This window comes from Oreochromis aureus, linkage group 9 (genome assembly GCF_013358895.1).
Source record: "Oreochromis aureus strain Israel breed Guangdong linkage group 9, ZZ_aureus, whole genome shotgun sequence".
NCBI classification, from domain to species: Eukaryota; Metazoa; Chordata; class Actinopteri; order Cichliformes; family Cichlidae; genus Oreochromis; species Oreochromis aureus.
The window spans coordinates 12,832,353-12,848,408 of record NC_052950.1 but is presented as its reverse complement, the minus strand read 5'-3'; the positions used below and the strand labels follow the sequence as shown (position 1 = coordinate 12,848,408).

Sequence of the window (16,056 nt, the reverse complement as noted above, 5' to 3'; positions counted from 1 at the left end):
CTGGGTCAAAATCAAAACAAGTGGAATCCTTCACTGCGCACATTAACGCACTTGATAAAAACATCAAGTTTACCGGGGAAGAAAGAGGCTGTGTCCCAATTCAGGGTCTGCACGCTTGAAGTACGCATTTTAAGTGCGATTACGTCACCGCCATGTGACGACGGCTGTCCCAATTCGAAGTGTACTTCAAATGCATACTCCGAATGCGCCGTCGATTTCCCCAAATATCAAGCGTGGTCCAGTGCACGCTTCGTGGTCCCATATATCCCACAATTCATTGCGCGCTATAAATCTATCTCTATATCATAATAATCTGACAATACATATAATATTGGCCATATTATATTTACATTACCACAGTGAGGTGACTTTAGTCTCATGAACAACATTAGCTAATTGTTATTTACTAACTAATCTTGAAATGACTGTTCAGTATAGAAAAGATCCAACTATCATGTTTTACAGTCCCGTGATCTCAGCCTCAGATACTGAGCTAATCAAAGTGATGTCATGACAAAAATGAATGACCAACAAAACATTTTTCTCTCTGCTAGGCAACCTGAACAGCGCGAAGAAGGCTAGACCGTCCCATTTCACAAGCCTCTCACTTCCACACTTCTCGTACTTATAATACGCACCGTACGTAGTACGCGTAGTGCGCGTACTTCAAGCGTGCAGACCCCCAATTGGGACACATCCAAAGAATAACTGTTTGCCTTCCTGGACTGCGCTGTGCACACTGAAGAGAATGGAAACCTCAAAACTGAAGCTTACTGGAAGCCCCCACACACGGACCAGTACCTCCTCTTTGACTCCCATCAACCTCTGGAACACAAACTTGGAGTAATCAGGACCCTACACCACTGGGCAGAACATGTTCCCTCTAAGCCTGAAGGGAAGAAGGAACACACACATGTAAAGGAAGCACTCAAAACATGTGGTTATCCTAATTGGGTGTTTATAAAGTCAGCAAACATGCAGAGAAAAGAAGATCAGACACCAGCTGGGGAGGATAAGAAAGACAGAAGCAACAACATTGTCATCCCCTATGTAGCCGGTGTATCAGAGAAACTCAGGAAAGTTTTCTCCAAGCACAACATCCCAGTGCATTTCAGACCCAGCACACTCGGACAAAAACGGGTTCACTCAAAAGACAAAACTCCAAAACACAAACTTAACAATGTGGTGTATGCTGTACAGTGCAGCGAGGAATGCCCAGACCTCTACATTGGAGAGACCAAACAGCCACTTCATAAACATATGGCACAGCATGGAAGAGCCACCTCCACTGTACAAGACTTAGCGGTCCATCTGCATCTAAAGGACAAAGGTCACTCTTTTGAGGATGTTCACATTTTGGACAGAAGACAGATGGTTTGAAAGCGGAGTGAAAGAAGCCATTTATGTCCACTGTGAGCGACCATCTTTGAACAGAGGCGGTGGTTTACGACACCAACTGTCTGCCATCTATAATCCAGTTTTGAGATCCCTTCCCAGACGCCTTAACACCCACTCACATCCTGGGCCATTTGACCTCAGGAAATCACACGATAGGGTGGGGCTAGGTGTCACAATGAGCTCACCCGAAACCCTGGCTGATTGTGACCCACACCCGCTTTCACACCTTGGCTCGTGTGATTAGGTAGAGGATCATTAGGGGGTCCATTGACCCTCTTTGAGGGGGACACTCCCACTGGGTTAAAATCTGGGACTCTCCACCATTTTACCCTAGAACTGAAGAAGCTTCTCGGATGAGAGGTGAAACATCTTCAAGCAATCTAAAGAAGTCCAGACGCTTTTCTTTCCAAGCATCTTAGACAGCAGTACTTGTAGTCTGGAGTATAAGTAGACTAGAGTGCAATCAAATACACCTGCCTTCAATGAACCCAGCCCAATCACAGCCACTGGCTCACAGCAGTTGTGAAACAAACCCACTCACACATTAGTGGCCATTTCCCACAGTAAATGTGGACGTGAGTTAATATGCAGGTGATACCAGTCTACCATCTTACACAGCTGATTACAAATGTATAAATCACCTCTTGCAGCTCTCACTTTGATATCACTGGTATAAAGAAATGGAAAACCTGCCACCCAATACTACAAACAGGTCATTATCTGTGAGATTACACTTTCTTTTCTTGAGACATCAGTGGTTAAAATGATAAATTGCAGACAAATAAATATTCAGAAAATAGCAAGTAGACAAGTAAATGAGCTCTACTAAAACTTTCCAGGTTAAGTGCTTTTTTTTCAGTTTTCTAAATGAAGAATCAATGAATGGGATCAATGAGGGGAAAATGATTCTTTCAGTCCTGTGCATTCTTGCCTACACCAACTCTAGGCCTTAAAAGCCACTCAGATGTTTACCCTGGTATAATTGGCTTTTCTAAAGTGACTCATGGCAACACAGATGAGCTGAGCAACAACATCTTTGAGACTGCTGAAGCAGTTTCCAGCTCTGTCACAGAGGAGGAACAGGGTTTTGCTGCCCCAAGAAACCAGGATGTCAAAAACACTCACATGTAGTCAAAAGCAGTACGTCTTTCTGTCCTCACAGACTTGTGGATTTCTGGCAGCAGCCTTGAAGGGAGTCTTCCCTTGGAAGAACTCTCTACATGGGCAGAGAGTGCTCTTGAAAAGGAGATGAGCAACAAAACCGATGATACTTCTGAGGCTGTTTCCAGCTCTGTCACAGAGGAGGAACAGGGTTTTGCTGTCCCCAGTGTTGGGAAGGTTACTTTTAAAATGTATTCCACTACAGAATACTGAATACATGCCCCAAAATGTATTCTGTAACGTATTCCGTTACGTTACTCAATGAGAGTAACGTATTCTGAATACTTTGGATTACTTAATATATTATCATGCTGTTTACAACTACATGAATGTCCTATTGCTGTGATTTATTACTGTTACTGAAGGTCCATGGCTCGAAACGTAGTAAAGAGACCTCTGGCTAATCGTCGGGTTCGTGTCGGGCTGGTAGCCGAAAACTAGCTTTACTTTGTTGTCTGGGTCAACTTTGCTTTGCGGAGACAGAGAGAGGCGTTGAAAGGCTTCTCCAACGGAACTTATTTTTCCGGAGGAAAACACGAACACAGTGTACAGTTGAGTCTTAATAGCTTACTTACAGCTGGGCTCGTCAGGCACTCTTCTTGGCTGCTGTGGTTATTATTATATTTACATGCTTCCAGCTCCCGTTTTTGCCCGTGACAGCTCGGACTTTTCCTTTCTCTCCTCCCTCGCTCACAGACACATAACGGGTATGGTAGTCCATTCTCCTGCAGCACGGACTACACTGCCCATCAGGCTACATGCTTTAGGGCCATGCCTGTAGCATTCTGCCTTTTAGCTTAGCACAACAACAACAACAAAAAAGCGCTCTCTCACCCAGGAAACACGCAGAGAGAGAGCGTCACCCTGTAACCATGGCAACCGTAACGCTGCCGCCTGGAACAACAGAACATAGCTGTCAAACAAACCCAAACAGTCCTGACCCGCGACAATATGAAACAGGGAAGTACCGCCGTGTATTCCATTTATTTCAACAAAGTAACTGTATTCTGAATACCACCTTTTTAAACGGTAACTGTAACGGAATACAGTGACTCATATTTTGTATTCTGAATACGTAACGGCGGTACATGTATTCCGTTACTCCCCAACACTGGCTGTCCCATGAAACCAGGATGGCAACAACACTGCCACAAGCACTACATGTGAGAATGAAGGAAAGACCAGGGTGGTGAAAGGAAGGACCCGGGCAGTGTTCTCAGACAGCCAGATAAAAACTCTTGTCCACTGATCTACAAACAGGTGAGTGTTTTTTCAAGGTTACTAGAACATAAACTGAATTCATTCTGAAGTTTGGGTCTATTGTACTAATTAAGTATTATCCATTTTCTTCCATACTTAGGTGAAGATTTGGGTTGAGCTAATGCTCCTTTAATTACAAACATTGTAAAGTATATCATCTTTCTTGTATTAAATTTTACTATTCCTGTTTTCATGTAGCTCAACATATTAGAGTCTCAGATTTGATCTCTTTCAGTAAATAAAAGGAACGGGGTGAAATTTAGGCCCTTTATTTTTAATCAATTGATTTTTAGAAATATTTGAATTCAGTCGACTCTGGCTATTGTAAATACATTTTAGTCTATTTAAAACACATACTGGGAGAATCAGAGAGCACCATCAGAAGTTTTGTATATAACATTAAGAGATGAAAATGTTTTGTTTCATTTTGTTGCATCTTCCAATAATTGTAAAAATAATGTACATTATGATTGCAACACCAGTGTCTTCAGCACTGCATGGAATGTAAACAACCCCGGACTTCACAGTGCAAGTTTTTACACAGAAAGTGGAGAACCTTGCTAACAGCTAAAGATGGCTGTAGCTACTGTTACAGCCCCCTTTTATTTGTGAATTATCATTCTGAAGCACAAGATGAGGATTTTTACCATACTGGTCTCAAAAACAACATGGCAGAAATATGATGTGTGGAGGTCTGATTTTGAAACCACATGCTGGTGGTTTCCAGAGAAATTTAAAGCACTTCCACATCTGTGTTTTTCCAACATGGAAGCTAGCTGGCACTGGCAGCATATCAGGTTTGCTGTGAATTTTATCTGATGGCTATTTTAAATGTTCTGTTCATGTTTCTTGACATGACAGAGGCTGTATTTGAAAGACTTTGTGCACATGTCTTAATTACAACTGTTAATATTTTTATGCCAAACATGTTATGGCTGGAGGTTAGTCCAGGGTTTTTAATAAATATTTTAAGGCCAATGATCTAAACCTCCATCTTTTCTGCTATAAATATTGACTTTGTTAAATGAAGCACTGCCTGTTTCTCGACTGCCACCTTTTCTAGTCCCAAGTATTATTGAAATGCATGAATTTGTTAAAACTCAGAAATCTGGTGCAGTGTCTACACCTGCCAACTACAAAGAAGCATGAAGCCTGTCATGAAGTCAAGCTTCTTGTTCAAAGCCTTTACGTGCTTCCTCCAGGACACTGATATGGTTAGCAGATGTAGTTCAGTGGAAAGAAAAGAATTCCTACAAGGTCAGTAGATCTGTAACACAGTCTGGATTTCTTTAGAATGGAAACATTACTTTTCAGAGACACAGAGCTCAGAGAAAACTACAAGAGTGGGTTGCCCATGCCAAAATAATCTATATTTTTGGTATAGACTATAATCGGATAAACAGCACCAAAGGCAAGAGGAGAAAATATTGGACGTCTACGACTTCAGCTACACCAACACAAGGGAGGAAGTGGCCTTTCTTTACTCCCCCACCCTCTTTAACTGACCCAGTGTTTAGATACAAACAGGAAGCTCCATCACTGACAAAGGTGTTCAGGTAAGGCAGGACCTGCTCCTGTTGAGCCACAGTGCTGAAATTTCTCTACATCATGTGCTGGTTTTCCTAAACTTCCTCGTTCAGTTCTGAAAACAAGTCTTCACCTGAAAAAAGACGAGAGAGAGAAAAAAAAAAAAGGAATGATCATAGCTATATGGTCCACATGGGTCAGCATATTTACTGTTATGCTTTGGCACAAGTCACTTTAGAACAGAAAATGATACCAAAAATGTAATTAAATAATGGCTAAATTGCTCACTCTTATACAGAATAGCATCTCACAAATACTCTGCATTTTGGCTGCATTCCTAAAATTTGCCACCAGATTTCACTTGAACATTGCTCACTGGGCAACAATGCTGACTGAGTACATACCTCTTGAATTCTGAGAGATTCAGATTGATGAGAGTCATTTTTGTATCGTCAGAGACTAAAAAGACAAACCTGGTTTAAGTATCTCTGCTGGAGCAGGTGGTTTGTTGCAGAGGCTTCGAAGCATCTGTTTAAACCATCCTGTTCTGCAGCATCAACAACCACACTGATGTCAGCTCAGTGCGAGTTGAAGACATGATAACCAGTCATGTGTTCATAAACTGCATTAGGATGCAACTGTTCGACTTCACCCACCTGAACCCAGGGGAGTAGGCACCAGAAAGTTTCTTCTCCTAATCAGATTCTGTGGTCATAGAGCAGCTCTTGATGAGGGTGTGCGCCTTCCTTGTGAGGTGCTGTGGAGAGAAACAATGAAATTGAAAAGAAAGTAGGCTTTAAGAAAACAACAGTCCTAAAGACCAAAAAAAAATTCTCAGATGTGAATTACTAAAATTTTCTTATTAAATACTTAGCACATTTCACTACGTAAAGAACAAACAACAAAAATCACGCAAAAAAACCCCCTCATCATCAATGAAAGAGACAGTGTAATGTTTTATTTAAGAGTTTCTACTGGGTCCTTGAACATTCTTGACTAAACCAGTGACAGCTGAGGGCCTTTTTAACTGATTGAGGTCAGAGTGGGTGCAATCTGCAAGATCTTCATCTGACTGGATCTATACCAGATTGATGTTGAAATGTGCCAAAGAGATTTGAACAGATGCTCTACACCCAACCATCTGCTTCATGCTTCCCAACAGCTTAAACCAGTTTCTTCAAACTGGACTGAAGTGGACTCCCTGTTCAACAGTGGAAGGAGAGAGCAGTGTCCATATTTCAGTACACACACAATCATCTGTGCCAACGCACATTCAACTCTCAGCAATCAGCATCAAAGAATCCTCCTGCAGACAAACAGCCCCAACCAGGACATATATGCCAAATCTCATCTATTAACAACAGGGCAGCTTATTGTGCACATCCACCAGTAAATGAAGCTTCTAACTTCACTTCAGCAATCATTTAACAGTCGGGCCTACCTCCGTGTCTGGATCCATATCTGCTGACTTTACTCCTGCTCCATCCTTGATGCCATGCTCCATGTAGAGATTCTTCCATTGATGGATTTCAGCAACTTCAGGAACAAACAAAAAGCTGCTGAGAAGGTGAGACTGGACCTGAATACTTGTGTGCCGCCTTCTCCAAAACAGTGATTCACCAAGAACTTAAATGTTTAGCAACAAAAGAAAACTAAGGGAAACAAATCTAAAGCAAAGCACACAAAAGAACCAAATACTCAGCAATCCCAAAACATAAAGCCACACATCGGTCCTCTCTACTCCAACTGACACTGCATGAACAGGTGCCTCAAATAAGCAATTAATACCGCCCAAATCACGTGACCCACCATAAACTATCACAAAATACTTTCAATACAAACCTCTTAAACATAACCATCAGAAATCACACAGTTAACAGCAGCATGAAATCTGTATATTAAGTTCAGACAGGCCTCCTACAATCATAATCTACAATATTTGGTGGGATTGTTAAAAAGTGAGTGAATCTTTCAGAAATCTTGCTGCCATGTTCTTCTTCTTTGGGTTTGGCAGGCTAGATGCATCAGTGGTGTGTTACTGCCATCTACTGTTCATTATTTCCCAAGTCAGTCTTCTTCTGATTAAACAGGCTGGACTCAAGCTAGAAGCACAAAGTCAGCCTCAGATCCCTACATTGTCTTATATAGACTAGCACTGTGTAGATATTGTAACTGTGTCTTTGTTTTAGTGCAGCAGTCCAGGTTCAGAAGTGTGTGCATGTTGAACACAGTTTCTCCAGCTGATCCAAGCTCTCTGAAACTACAACAGGCTACATAAATGACAATAACCACTTTTTACAACGGAGGTGTGCAGGAGAGCATCTTTGAATGCACATGAACAAGATGCAGCAGAAGACCACACCAAGTACCACTCCTGTCAGCTAAACACAGGAAGCTGAAGCTACAGTTCACACAGACTCACCAAAGTTGAACAACAGAAGATTGAACAAATGTTTTCTGGTGTGACGAGTGTCCAAGATCTGAGCGCAAAAGAAGATCCAACCTGGTGCTACCAAAGTGTGACTAATAAAGTTGCCAGACCATGTTCTGTATAAAAGTTATTTTCTTGAAAATGTGACATCATCAGCAGGAATTCTGGCTGTAATTTCTTCAGTGGCTGACGGCACTGTAGTTGAACATACTAGACTTGTAGTCAAGACCACCTAAACCAGAGGTCTGCAACCTTTAACACCCAAAGAGCCACTTGGACCCGGTTTCTACGCAAAAGAAAACACTGGGAGCCGCAAATACTTTTTGAAATCTAAGATGTTTTATTATATTGTTTTTTACCTTTGTGCTTTGTGTGAACATCTAAAGTAAGTAAGTAAAGTTTATTTATTAAGCGCTTTTCACAGACAGGTAGTCACAAAGCGCTGTACACAAATATTAAAATAAACAATACAATCAATAGACATTATACACAATGTAAAAGATCAAATGTAAATAATGTAAAGAATATAAAATACGTAGATCAACAAAAGGCTTGTTTGAACAAAGGTTTTTAACTGCTTTTTAAAAGAATCCACAGAGCAACTAAGGTGTGTTGCTTATGAAATCCATGAAGTGCTACAGAGAAAATTACATTTTATTTATGTAATTAACACATTTTGAACTCTTAAAGAAATATAACAAAAGGAAAGACACCCAGCTGAACTAAAATGATCCATGTAGCAAACAAAAACTGTTGTCAGCCGCCACCCTTTTTTAAAAAAGTAATTGGAAAAAAAGCACTATGCCGCAAAAAAAAAAGAAGATATTTGCAAAATTCTGCCTAAATATGTGTTTTACCTGGTTAATGCGTGCGGCGGGGGCGTGGTCTGCAGTGCCGCTGCATGGGAGTCAGACGCACCTGAGCGGCACCCGCAATCGCGCCTCGCCACCTTAACGCCTGTTCTCTCTCTGCTGTTGTGTTGTTGGGCTGTGAGCTGAAAAGCTACAGCTGACTGTATGCGTACAGCAACCGTGTGTGAAAAGTGGTCAATAAAGAGATGCTGAAAAGCATGTCCATGCAAACATCGTCGAGTCTGCCGTGATATGTTTACAATGAGACTTCTGGTCCCAAACCTCAGCGCACAGCGTCTGCAAATCGGGGCTTTCATCTTTATGCAGGACTGTAAGCTGTCATCTGTGAGGCGTGAGCGGTGTTTGTTTTTAACATAGTTCACGGTGGAGAACAGCTGCTGACATAATGTGGATCCGAAGATCCATAATTGGCCTATCTGGGGTTGAAAGTCTCGATAAATGCACGGCAAGTCAAGGGTATACCCGGCTTCATGAGTGTGACGCTTATTTTGAGCGATGAAAAAATAATAAGATATAATTTTATTTTTATATTTCAAAATCACAATAATCTTCGAATTTAGAACTACAAGTTAAAAAAAAGAACTAAACACAAATAAAATGCACTTCAGCAAGATACTTCTTCTATTTTCCCAAACAACCTGGAGCCGCAAAATAAGGACTAAAGAGCCGCATGCGGCTCCAGAGCCGGGTTGCCGACCCCTGACCTAAACCAAGACCAGAGGGTATCGAGACCAAGACAAAGTCGAGACAAGACCAAGACCGAGACCTACAAAAAAAGTCTTTAAACTGCAGCCAGATGCTGCTTTGTTTCCGGGTGTCAGGCATATTTATGTGTTTTTGCTTTCGCACAGCCCCCCTCACCACTGTCTACTGTCTCACTCACTTACTGAGAGGACAGACGCATGCTCCACTTGACTGTCACGTCTGTCACCCTCTCTGTTTTTCACATAATGATATTATCCTATATCCTCGCATGTGATTGGCCACAATATGGAGGGATTGGAGCATAGCTGAGTCACTGTGTGAGAGCTGAGCAGCGAAAGAAAATTAAGTGAGGAGCCGGCTCTCGCTCAATGGGAGTCGACTCTTCTGATTCACTACAAAGCACTCTCTTTGCGCATGACACATTATCGAACGTAACGTTGTGTGTCATCTGCAAAAGCATTGGCTGTTGGCAAGGATCTCCACATGTTCCATATGCATTGTGAGGTCCGGAGTTGGTGCATTGTACATTCATACTTGCACCAGGGTTGAATTCATACTGGTTGTTGTCTGGTGGCATTGACCAGCCAAACATCTGGGGTGAGGTGGGGAAGGGCAACTGAGGTCCAGCCGCAAAATTGTCCACAGGATGAGAATAGTGGTTCTGATCATTTGAACTATCTCTGATTACGTTCATCTCCAGGTGCTGGGTGTACCGCTCCCTGAGTGGGGGCTGTCCCTCTCCTTGAAACTGAATCAGACAGGTGGACCATCAGTAAAATGACAATACTTGTTTTAAATCATTGTCAGTACATTTCATTAAATACAATCAATTCCCCAGATAATGACAGAATAATAATAGGAGATACTTACATGAAGTGGGAGGCCCTGATTCACATGCTGAGGATGTGAACTCCTCCTAAACTTACTCCGTGTGTTTTGAAACCAAGTTTTTACCTAAAGATGGGAGAAAACAGAAAACATTTCATCAGTACAATGGAGCCAAAATTCAATTTCTCAGATTCTAACAAGTTGAAAAACACTCACCTGTTTGTAGGTCAGTCCTGTCATCTCTGCCAGCTGTTTCATCTCCCTTGGGTTATAGTAATGTTTCACATTAAAGTGATGGACAAGAATATTTAACTGTCTCTCTGTGAACACCACCCGGGCCTTTCCTTTAGGTTTCTCTGGAGCAGTGCTGGGATCGTGCAGAGTGGTAGTGATGTTTCCATCCTGGCTTCTTGGGAGAGCAAAAACTTGTTTCTGCTCTGAGACTGACCTGGAAACAGCCTCAGAGGTATCAGTAGTTTTGTTGCTCAGCTCCATTTGAACAGCACTCTCCACCCATGTAGAGAGTTCTTCCAACAGAAGACTCCCTTCAAAGCCGCTTCCAAGGCACTGTCCATTCCCGGCCACCACACGAATGACCTTGCCAGACTTTTCATTCGAGAAATCCCTGGATGAGCCTCATGCAACACTTCAATGATCTGTGACCGACCTGGAGGCGGAACAATGACTCGGGAACCCCACAGGATGCAGCCATCTTGAACACTGAGCTCCTGCTGACGCTTGGCATACGGTTTGAGCTGATCCTGCTCCACTGTTGCTGGCCAGCCCTGCAGCAGCCACTGTTTAACCTGAGATAACTCTGGATCCTGTTCAGTCCATGCTTTGATGTTTTTAGCACAGACCGGAGAGTTCGCCAGCCTGTCCAGCAAAAACACAGTTTCTGGGGGCATATTCGACTGGTCGGGGACCTCCGGGAGGGGGAGGCGGCTGAAAGCATCTTCATTCGCATTCTCAGGTCCCGCCTTATAAACAATGCGATACTGGTATGCCGACAGTGTTAATGCCCAGCGCTGAACCTGGGCTGAAGCCATGGGTGGGATGCTTTTTGTTTCACTAAAGAGACTCAGGAGGGGCTTATGGTCTGTAACAACAGTAAATGGGCGGCCATACAGGTACTGATGAAATCGTTTCACAGCAAAAACTATTGCTAAGCCTTCCTTCTCAAGCTGTGAATAGCCCTTTTCTGCTGCTGTGAGCGTGCGTGACGCATATCCTACCGGTTTCTCTTCCCTCTCTTCCATGCGATGTGAAAGAACAGCTCCTATGCCATACGGGCAGGCATCGCAGGACAGGACCACCTCCTTCTCCGGATCAAAATGCACCAGGAGCGGTGCCGATTGTAACAGTTCTTTTACCCGTCTGAAGGCCTTCTCCTGTGCTTGGGACCACCTCCACTGACTGTCTTTGTGCAGTAGCCCATACAGGGGAGCAAGCATGCTGGAGAGGTCAGGCAAAAACTTCCCATAATAGTTCACTAAGCCCAAGAATGATCTTAGTTCAGCTACATTCTTTGGACTCGGGGCTTCCTTTACTGCCCTCACTTTCTCTTCCAGCGGGGACAGGCTCTGAGCAGAGATGCGATGACCCAGGTATGTCATGCTAGGGGTTTAGGAAACACACTTACTGCGCTTCAAACGCAACCCTGCTTCTGAGAGCTTCTTCAACACCTGCTCAAGGTTACGCAGATGCTCCTCTTCTGTTTTACCTGTAACTAAAATGTCATCCAAGTACACAGCAACACCAGGAATGTTTTGCAGAAGATTGTCCATGGTGCGCTGAAAGATAGCCGGACTGGATGCAACACCAAACACCAGGCGGTTGTACTTGAACAGCCCCTTGTGTGTGTTTATTGTCACATATTTTTTTGATTCCTCAGCAACTGCTGGTAAGCATGACTCATATCCAACTTTGTGAATGTCTGACCACCTGCCAGTGTGGCAAACAGGTCAGCCACTCGAGGCAGAGGGTAGGCGTCAAGCTGAGAGGCTTGGTTTACTGTCAGTTTGTAATCACCGCATTTACGCACCCCTCCGTCCTCCTTCAACACTGGTACAATCAGGGACTCTATTGGCTCAATGACCCCTATCTGTTGTAGTCTCTCCAACTCCGCTTCCACCTTGGCCTTCATGGCGTATGGTACAGTGCGTGGTTTGAAAAAGTGTGGCCGGGCAAAAGGATCCACACACAGCTTCACAGTGGTGCCCCGGAGAGTGCCCAATTCATTCTTGAACACATCTGCATACCTTCCCAGTAATTCTGCTATTACAGTTACATACCTGATTTCCCTCCAGTTCAGGCGGATTTTCTGCAGAAGGTCATGACCCAGCAGACTAGGCCCCTCCCCTTTCACCACCAGTAGTGTTGCTTTAGCTTCTTGACCCTGATATGCTGCATGCACCTCTATGGCACCAAGCAGGGGAATGCATTCACCCGTGTACTGTCTCAGGCTTATCTCAGTCGCTTGGAGAGCTGGTGCCCCGCCCGAGTGCCACAAGCTGTGGTAGGTGGCTTGGCTGATCATGGAAGCTGAGGCCCCTGTATCCACCTCCATTTGTAGCTCCTTCCCATTTACCTGGATAGTGGCATAGATGGGCTCCGCATGGCACTTATTAAAGCCAACCAGATTGTCAGGAGTTTTCCTGTTATGCAACTCAGGTCAGAATAAAACGCTCAGACAGGTTAACGTGTACACGGGGAGACTCAGAGAGACTCTCCGCTGCAGCAAAAAGAAGCAGTCTTTTATTAAAAGCACATACAGGAAGAGATACAGGAAGAGATAAAATAGCTGCTGCGTGCAGGCTTCCCGTGGAGTACAGAGTGTAACTTCCCCATTTAGGAGTCTGCACAAAGTGTGACTTACTGAAAGAGCAAACATAAACATAAAGAGCAAAAGATAAAGTAACAAAATAAAATAATAATAAAAATCCCAAAATCCTGAAATCTTTTGACACAGATTAAACATGCGCCATGCTCTGCAGGTGATGTGTTTAGTTTGTGTTTTGTCTTCCATTCCTTCTTTGATTTCTCCTTAGTGCCCCTGCATTTCTTGGCTAAGTGCCCCTTTTTCTTGCAGTTATGGCAGGTACTGTCTTTGAAAACACAGTCCTTGGCAAAGTGTGCTCCCCCACACCGGTAACACTCCAAAAGCTACCTCAGTTTGCCCCTCACACTCTGAGATACATGATGCACCTCAGTTGAGTGCATATTGTTGTTAGCTTTCCGAATGTCTTTAGTGTTATTAGCTGCCGTTTCTATTGCCTGAGCAATTTCCAAAGCTTTCTTAAAGTCCAGTGTGGGCTCCCCTAACAACCGACGCTGCATGCCATCATCATTTATACCACACACCAACCTGTCGCGGAGCATGTCATCCAGCACGCCTCCAAACTCACAGTGCTCCGATAGCTGTCTCAGCTCCGTCACATTCGCAGCCACCGAAACTCCCGGCTTGCGTGAATGAGTGTGGAATTTGAACCGCTGAACAATCACGGAGGGTTTCGGGCAGTGATGATTTTGCACCAACATCACCAGTTCTTTGAAACTGAAGTCCCCGGGTTTCCGAGGCGTCGTCAGGTTACGTATCAACTTGTAGGTCCTCACTCCACACGCACTGAGAAGAACTGACCTTTTTTTCCCTTCGTCCGAAATGTCGTTTGCCAAGAAAAAGTGTTCCAGCCTCTCGACATATTCAATCCAGTCGCCGTCTCCCTTGGCGAACTCCATGAGTGATCCGATCGTAGCCATAGATGCGAAGTGGTAGTCCAACGGCAAAATCCGTAGCAAAAACTCAAAACTGTCCGTGTTCGGCTTTTATCCTCTTCGCCAAAAAGGTGTTATAACCCCAGGATAAAAATGCTCAGAAACTCAAGTGCCAATTTTAGGACGTTTACTGACCACTTTTCAAAACAACCACAGCTAGTCGCAACACATACAGGAAACTGTTCCACACAAAACATTCCGGCAGGGAGAACCCTGAAAAACCTCTGAAGGTTCCGGGGTGCAACGCCCCCAAACATACATTAACAACAACACTGTCTATAACAAAAAGGGTAAATTGATGAGTCTTAAATCGTTACGTCCAGATGAACTGAATCAACCTTTTGGGATTTACTTACCTGATGACCTGATTTTTGCAAGTTGTCTTAGAGGTTAGCCAACTCTGTTCATATTAGCTCACCAGGCAACAATGCTGAGTACATACCTGGAGAAAAGTGCATCCCGTAATCTTCTATCTTTGAAATCCCAGTGATTAAAACAGGAAAGCTGGAATAAGTATCTCTGCTGAAAGAGCTCCAAACCAAGCAGGAAGGTGCTATTTGGTGCCAAGACTTACTTAAGAGTAATTCTCCTGGGCTTTTAAGGAGGTTTGTGGGTGTGGACAGGAATGTGGGGGGCATTGAGCTTCTTCTTTTGTGAGTTGCTTTACAAAGCAGTCAGGCAGTTTCTACCAACTGGCATCATTTACATTTCTTTAAAATGCTGTTTGTCAGGTCTGAAAAAAGAACGTACAGTTAGAAAGCAGCCATACAAATGAGCTTTACCAAATCCTTCCAGCTCACACTTTATAAGATATTAAACACTTAATGCCTAAAATTACTTTATCGTTTTGATCAGTGACGCTTCAAGAAATGACAAAGTGTGATCTCACAGACTCAGGTTGTTGGTGTCGTGGTTGTTTGGGGGATTTTATTATTACACATGTTGTAAACCAGAGCTGTGTTTAACTCCAGTAACATCATTAGTGACTTAAGAACAATACTCCTGAGTCAGCTTGTAAAGAGTTTTGTGGAGACACTGGACACTGACACTGAATATCACAATGACCGCTGACCACTCTTTCTGTTTTCATTAAATTTATTAAATGCTTTTTTATTTTTATTCTTATTTTATTTTTTAACTTTTTTTTATTAAATTTCAATGAGTGTTGAAACCTAATATGTATAAAAATGTTTTTAAAATAAGCCAGATTATACAAATATTACATAAAAATAATGACTTACACCTCTAAGAAATCCTTCTGTTCTGTTCCACCTTGGTCTTGCCAAACCACATAGCTGGTGGTTTTCACAAAAATTTAAAACACTTCCACCTCATCTCCAGTTTTTCAACATGGAAGCTACATGCATGTTTTATCCTGTTTTACTGTTTTCTTGTAGATTTTATCTTCTTGCCATTTAAATATAAAACAGAGGCTGTTTTGATGTGACTTAGTGAATCTCTGCATCAGTTATAGTAAAAAAGAATAAAAATAAGAAAGAAATAACATGTAATGTACACCTGTTCTGTCTTTTTCCCCCAGAGTTGGTGGGGTAGAAGAAGGCTCATGCAGGAGACTGATAAAGTCAACTTTTATATAGGTTGGAAATGTTTCAATCAGTGCCATCCATTTTCTTCCAACAAATGATGACTTTGCTAGGATTAAATACTGCCTGCATGTTTTGTTTTACTTTCTAAAATGATAATCTACAATATTTGATAGGATGTTAAAAAGTGCATGCATGTTGCACTTTGCAAGTCATAAAATCTTGTGTTTAGCCTCTGACCCAGAATGTCACAGCAGAAATGGAGACTCATCAGACCAGGAAACATTTCTCCAATCTCTTATTGTCTAATATTTGTGAGTCTGTTTCCTCAGTTTGCTGTTCTTAGCTGACAATTGTTGTATCCAGTGTGGTCTTCTGCTGCTTCTAGTCCATGTGCTACAAGTTCTGACATATTGTGCTCTCAGAGATGGTCTTCTGTACAGTTTGCTTTTAATGTGTGGTTATTTTTAGTCTCTGCTGCCTTCCTATCAGCATGAAGCATGAAGTTTGTTTAATTTCTTTGCTTTCATTCATTACTCACTCTTTCAAGTTGTTT

The 16,056-nt window shown here is 42.8% G+C and overlaps 1 long non-coding RNA gene and 1 pseudogene across 1 annotated transcript; both read right to left on the bottom strand.

Annotated features, from left to right (window-relative positions):
* Window positions 1-3,677: 3,677 nt before the first annotated feature.
* Window positions 3,678-7,172, bottom strand: LOC120441909. The gene is made up of 3 exons (XR_005614370.1): window positions 6,788-7,172; window positions 6,003-6,103; window positions 3,678-5,479 (listed from the first exon to the last, which is right to left on the bottom strand). It is a non-coding gene; the product is annotated as an uncharacterized LOC120441909 (long non-coding RNA).
* Window positions 7,173-7,956: 784 nt separating this feature from the next.
* Window positions 7,957-13,941, bottom strand: LOC116309265 (annotated as a pseudogene).
* Window positions 13,942-16,056: the final 2,115 nt, after the last annotated feature.